At 35.2% G+C, this 7,106-nt stretch overlaps 1 pseudogene; it reads right to left on the bottom strand.

Moving 5' to 3' along the window:
- Positions 1–2,452: 2,452 nt before the first annotated feature.
- LOC100801321 (uncharacterized) lies at positions 2,453–4,040 on the bottom strand (annotated as a pseudogene).
- Positions 4,041–7,106: the final 3,066 nt, after the last annotated feature.

Genomic DNA, 7,106 nt, shown 5'->3' with positions numbered 1-7,106 from the left:
GTCCAGTCAAATAAGGGATGTTGCCTCAGAGTTTGTTTTCCCCAAGCCAGGAATAAGCAAATATTGAAAAAAAAAGAAAAAAAAAACATGATTTAGTTCCCCAAGCCACCTCTCAGATTCATTTCCTTCATTTTCATTGCAACCTCCACAAATCATCTACCACCACCCAACATAAGCCAACCTATCTTTTCCTTTTCTCCTCAATACAATCCTTCAATTAACCAAACCATCGACAACCTAACATGCATGTACGTGTTCCTTCTTTTTATTCCCTAAGCCAAGCTCTTCAATAGCTTAAGTAGGTGTTCTTAACTCATCAGCGGAGCGTCTCCTTCTCGTAATATAGGAAACAAAGCAGTTTTATAAAATTGTGTCTTTATGTTGTAGTCCATTTTATAATGGAGAAATTCTGTTAATTGACCATGGTGTGATTAGGAATGCTTCAAATATTTAAAATAGATCTCTGAATGGCCACAAAGGTATAAGGTAAGGTAGTTCATAGAGTTGCTTCACAGGCCAAGATTGAATGTCAAGGAACAACAATTACCTTGACATATTATACATGTGTGTGTATTGTACAAACTGATGTTGGAAGTGCATTAACTTCTGTTATAAAATTCTGACTTTAGAATTTATTCATGATTTGAATGCTTTAATTTATATGTAATATGATTACTTAGAAGTTACATATACATATGATATGAAAATGAGATTCTTTAGACACTTGTTCACCAATGGATGTGTTTCTATATTAGGAAAAGCTAGATGAAAATGAAAGTTCAAAGGAAAATTCTTTGCCATCCCGTGGTCATTTATTGTTGATAACAACCTTGTAGTTAACGAATCTTGTACTTAATGATTTAGTGCTGTTAATTCATTTGCAAGGACCAATTTGAGAAAACAGTTTATTTTTTTTTTAAGAATCAAAACATTAATAGAAGAACATTGGCAAGGCCACAAGGAGTGACCAGACCAGACCAACACAACAAAACAAATCATGTAGAAGTTGTAACATATAGATGACCCCTTGCCCAAGCCCAGTCCCAACCATTAAATTTTAGAGAGCCCTCTGCGAGTACCATAGTCGAACCAAATCATAACAGATTACTGAGAATAAGAGCTTAAGTTCTACATAATGGAGAAAATGCACCAAACGATGTGGCATACCTACTTCTGAATCAAGCTGCTCTTATCTAGTTGAATTGATTATTCTATTGATAGCAACCTTGTTACCCTTTTACCTTTATATAGCTTCTAACCTTGAGTTTACAAAGTAAAGGGAAATAGTAACATGAATTTTCATAAATGGAGTCAAGCTAATCTGCTCTGTTTCCAGGTTGATAAAAAGGAACAAAAATAAAAGAACCAAGAAACTTACAAGAAGATATAGTGAATAAGGAGATCTAACATCCTGTACCCATGTAATGTCTTGACATTTGTTCAATCATTTAGTTTCAAATTGCCCACCTCAATGGAACCGTACCATATTTGGAATAACTACATATCCAATAATACTATTCATCACTAATTACTAGAAAATACAAATTGCATACTGGAATTATTTATAATCCATATCACTATAAAATTCAGAATAGTCACAAACAAAAATGCTAAGAAAGCTACAATAACACCTCAAGTTTAAACAGACAGGCAATAAGGCAGGATTTGAATCCTATATGTGCAGTGAATTGCCCGAAAAATTGACTAACAAGGCAAAACTATTACTCATTGACCTCAAACAACTATTGGACACTACCCAAGAAAAGGTTTTACGGTAATGATAATGCCCTACCACATTATCTCTAGCCTCTAGGACAAGCATGTTTGAACCTTACACATAGAAGTTCAAGTTCAAACATTTTGCAGTTTACACTTAAAGTTATTGTATAATTATTTGGTGATGACCCAAAGATAAAGTTATTGTTTAATTATTTGGTAATAATATTAGTGATTTATTACCAATCTTATTAATATTGAACACGGTAAAAAAAAACATTCTCTCTCTATATAGAGAGGGAAAGGATCACACACATACACCCAGATACAGGAAAGGGATCTATTGACTTAAATAAAATTGTCTTCCATATACGATATATGTAATCTTAAACAAAAAAGACCAAACTCGGATTTTTCTTTTACTTGTTTGTTTGCAACATTATATAGATATTTTGAAATAAAAATTCATTCAAATATCTCTTAATTGAATCAGCATGAAAGAAAAAACAAAGACTGGATCCAAGACTACAATATAATAGGAAGCTCAGTCCAAGCCCCCCTTTCTTATACAAAAAGAATATGATTACAAATGATGAATCCTTTCCTGACACCCGGTGACATTCCCTGTTACTCTTCTTCCTTTCCTTCATTTGCAACTTCATCCTTTGATCAAATCAATCCTTCCACTCTTGCCTTACTGCTGTTTAGTTTAGCAGTTGTCCAATTAAAAAAAAGGTTACAAAATAGGCATGTCCAATACTTGCAAGACATCTTTGAACTCAAAATCATGTGTTTGTCTCTTGAACCTCTCAACCAGTTTGTACCTAGCATCATTCAAATAAAAAGACTGAGCAGCTTCCAAAAGCCATTTTGCCTCCGAGTCAGTAAGCTTGCTGGTAAATACGACATCCCCACGGATCAGTACCAAGTCCTTGCTCTCTGCAAATTCTGTGTAAAAGGACACAATAAAGTAAGGAGCCGCTTGTGTTCCCCTGGCCTTGTAATCTTCAAGACCTGTAGAAACCATGTGTGGCGTCTGGACTGCAAGAAAAGAACGAATACGTATTGTGAGACTACGATGGAAGTGTTGAAAAAGAAAACACTCGGAATAAATAAATCATTTTTTACATGTTTTTTTAATAATATTTCAGTTTCTGTAAGTAGAAAATTTGTTAAGAGGAAGCATGTCCATAACTATGTGCAGGGAGAGATTAGAATTTGATTTCTTGATAGGTAAGGTATATCCAAAGGGTGTCAACAGTAGTTTATATGAATCTAGAAACTGTCCAGGACCTAGTGGCAAATTATTAACATCTTTTTATATATGTAACTAAAACTGCATCTCTTTCTCCAGGCTCGGGAAGTACATGAATTAGCTACTAGACAAGATTTTGTTAAGTTGTATGGCCAGCTAGATCTTCTCTTTCTCACAAAAGGATCAAAATAGTCACCAAATATGATTTGTGTATGTTTATTAATGCTTTCACTTTTGGTTGATTTTTAATGGTTATGTTATTTGCAGTGTACTGTACAATCTAACCCTTTGAACTTGCTAATTGCCAATTAGGATATCCTTATTTGCTTAGCGGATAACAATAGAGTCCATGAATATAAGTGGACACATTACAATATCTTTGACCCCCGTCTGAAGATATTAATATCAAGAAGGAAAAAGTCCCTATCTTTCTAGTTCTTTGATATACTCCCAACCAAGTAATAGATAATATCATAATAATACCTATATATAATGAGAGAGAAAATATTTCTCTCTCGGTCTTCCCAAATACAAATTAGCAATCAGGTGGATTCAAAACAATTATTGATTTTTTAGAAATAAATAAGAGAGTAATTTTTGTCAAACCTTGAACAAACATTGTCGTGTATCCACTTCCCCTCCATAAAGGAATGACAAAAATATCGGCTGCCAAGGATAAAGAAAGAAAGCTGAGAACATAAAATCTAGGATAGCACAAATTCATAGTATCAATATTGAACAAAATGAATACCATTCTGAAGCTCTATGCTACAGCAAGTAATAAAGTTTTGCTTTCATTGTTGCTCCAATATGACCTCTTCCTATGTCATAAAGTTTTAGCTGTCCACTTGTTACAATAACAAGTTTGTTTCAATTTTTCTGCCTTAATTAATGTTCAATGTTTAAAAATTGGTTTTCTTTGTAGGTACAAGTATTTGACTCAAACTTAGGAAGTCAAGTCTTGTTGGTCAAGCAGTGTACTTGAGTCCATACTTGTGAACACCATACCAGTGCCATCTTCACACTCCTTGCTTTTGTTAATGACCACCTTTCCAGGTATGTACTTCATTGTCCCACTCCTCTGCTTATTACATTGTTGTTGTTATATGACTATTGCCACATGTAAGCAATTATGTGCATTGAGAGTCAATCTTAGTTTTTCGTTTGAGATTGAATACAACTATTATTTCGGACAATTTGCATTAATCAATGTATTCAATCTTGAATTGTCCGTTTGGATAGTTTGGGAAGACTAATTTTTTTTATAGTGAATTCATACTATAGTATAATTGTCTTTTGTTAAATTTGATGACATTTTGGTATACTACATTTCACTTTGTTCTTCGAGTGCATAGTTGAATGTGGTGGATGATGACATGCCACCGGTTTCATCTTGTGTACTTTGAGACCAATGCAAAATACTGTTGAAATTTCGACACATTTAACAAAAAACAATTACCCTTTACGTACGAAGCTACTATAAAAAATGTCTTCCTGAATGGGATAGGGCCACAACTTTTATGAAAAAAGTTAGGTTTTCATGCATGTTAGATAACTTAATTAAGTGTCATAGCAAAGGGGAAACATGGATCGAAGTTGGATGCAAGCATCATGCATTAGTGAGATGTATGAGAATGGGGTAGAACAATTCCTACAATTTGATGAATATAATGCATCTTCTTTGCACGAGAAATTTTTTTGTCCCTATGTTAAATGTGGGAATGGGAGACGCCAACCTGTAAATAACATAAGATCACATCTTATATGTGACGAGATCATTCCTTCTTACACAAAATGGATATGACATGGTGAATTGCCAGACATGCCAACTGCCCCTCAAACTCAGTTGGTTGATGAAGACATCAGACATTGTATAGAAGACATGATTTGTGACCTTGGGCAAGATAGTTTTCAGCAAACACATGCACCTTTGTATGAGAAAATAGAAAATGATTCTAAAAAGCCTTTGTATTCAGGGTGCACAACTTTCACAAGGTTGTCATCGGTGTTAGCTTTGGTCAACTTGAAGGCACGATTTGGGTGGAGTGACAAAAGCTTCACTGAATTTCTAGTGTTATTGAAAAAAATGCTTCCTGAAGATAACACGTTGCCAAAAAATCACTACGAGGTGAAATTTTTTTATGTCCGGTGGGAATGGAGTACTAGAAAATCCATGCATGCCCTAATGATTCCATTTTGTATAGAAATGAGTTTGTAGAAAAGTGTAATTGCCCCACATGTGGGGTATTAGGGTACAAAGTGAACGATGGGGAATGCAGTGTTGATGTAATTGCAAACAACAGTCGTCTAGCAAAGGTGTGTTGGTATGTTCCAATAATACCAAAGTTTAAGCAATTGTTTATTAATGGACATGTTGCAAAAAACCTTACATGGCATGCAGACGCCAGAAAAACTGATGGATTCCTCCAACATCTGGCTGATAGTCCGGAATGGAAGGCAATCGACCATCTGTATCCTGATTTTGGGGACGAGCTAATAAATCTAAGGCTTGGTCTAGCTTTGGATGGAATGAATCCTTTTGGAAACTTAAGCACTAACCACAGTTCCTGGTCTATTTTGTTGATGATTTATAACCTCCCTCCTTGGTTGTGCATCAAGCGAAAGCACATAATGCTTTGTATGATGATAGCGGGTCCAAGGCAGCCAGGAAATGATATTCATGTGTATCTTTGTCCGTTAATTGAATACTTGAGAAAATTGTGGGAAGACGGGATTGATATGTGGGATAAGAATCTGCATTAGACGTTCGATTGTGTGCAATGGTATTTTGTACCATTAATGACTTTCCAACATATGGGAATTTGAGTGGATATAGTGTCAAAATACATCACGCATGTCCTATCTGTGAGAAAAATACAAGTTTCTTCCAACTCAAACATGGAAAGAAGACAGTATATACCAGGCACCGAAGATCTCTCAAATATTATCATCCATATTGGCGATTGAAGATAGCTTTTGATGGAACTCAAGAAAATGAAAGCGTGCCAAATCCATTAGCTGGAAAAGAGGTTTATGATTGGGTAAAGGACATCGTAACTATCTTTAGGAAGACACATAAAAATCATCATCTGATGCAAACATATGGAAGAAAATGTCAATATTCTTTGATCTTCCATGCTAGTCCAATCTTCATGTTAGACATTGTGTAAACGTCATGCATGTGGAGAAAAATGTTTGTGATACTTTAATTGACACCCTCCTTAACATTAAAGGCAAGACAAAGGATGGTTTGAAGTGTCATCAAGACTTGGTTGACATGGGTATATGAGACTAGTTGCATCCTATCTCATAAGGTCCGCGAACGTATCTACCCCCAACATGTTATACAATGTCAACAAAAAGAAAAGAGAAGTTTTTGTCAATGCCTAAATAGTCTAAAAGTCCCACAAGAATATCAAGAGCCTTGTGTCCCTCAATGATCTCAAATTGGTTGGCTTGAAATCTCATGATTGTCATGTGTTAATGCAACAACTATTGCCTATAGTGATTCATGGTAGCTTGCCTGACAAGGTTAGGGTTTCCATAACTCGTTTGTGCTTCCTTTTTAATGTTATTTGTAGCAAAGTCATTGATCCTAAAAAATTGGATGAATTGGAGAATGAGTCTGCCATTGTCCTTTGTCAAATGGAGATGTATTTTCCTCCATCATTTTTTGACATAATGGTTCACTTAATTATTCATCTCATGAGGGAAATCTAGTTGTGTGGTCTTGTGTTTTTACGGTGAATATATCCATTTGAGCAATACATAAAGGTGTTAAAGGGTTATACCAAAAACCAATACTGGCCAGAAGCCTCAATTATCGAAAGGTACATTGTTGAAAAATGTATTGAGTTTTGCTCCCAGTACATTGAAACAATTAAATTTGTCGGTCTTCTTGAAACTCAACATGACCAGACACGACGAGGTAAGGGTACACAAGGATACAATGTTGTCACAATGGGTCGACATGAGGTATCACAAGCACATCTCTATATATTAAACAACACAACAGAGGTGTTACCGTACATAGAGGCTCACAAAAAAATGTCACAGCTACTCACCCAAAAATGAACATGATGAGGGTGTTGCAATAGCACAATAGAACTTTCATCAATTGGTTTAGACAAACTAT

The sequence above is a fragment of the Glycine max genome, chromosome 4, assembly GCF_000004515.6.
Source record: "Glycine max cultivar Williams 82 chromosome 4, Glycine_max_v4.0, whole genome shotgun sequence".
In the NCBI taxonomy this organism is placed as follows: domain Eukaryota; kingdom Viridiplantae; phylum Streptophyta; class Magnoliopsida; order Fabales; family Fabaceae; genus Glycine; species Glycine max.
The sequence above is the reverse complement of the archived record's forward strand: the minus strand, read 5'-3'. Positions and strand labels throughout refer to the sequence as shown.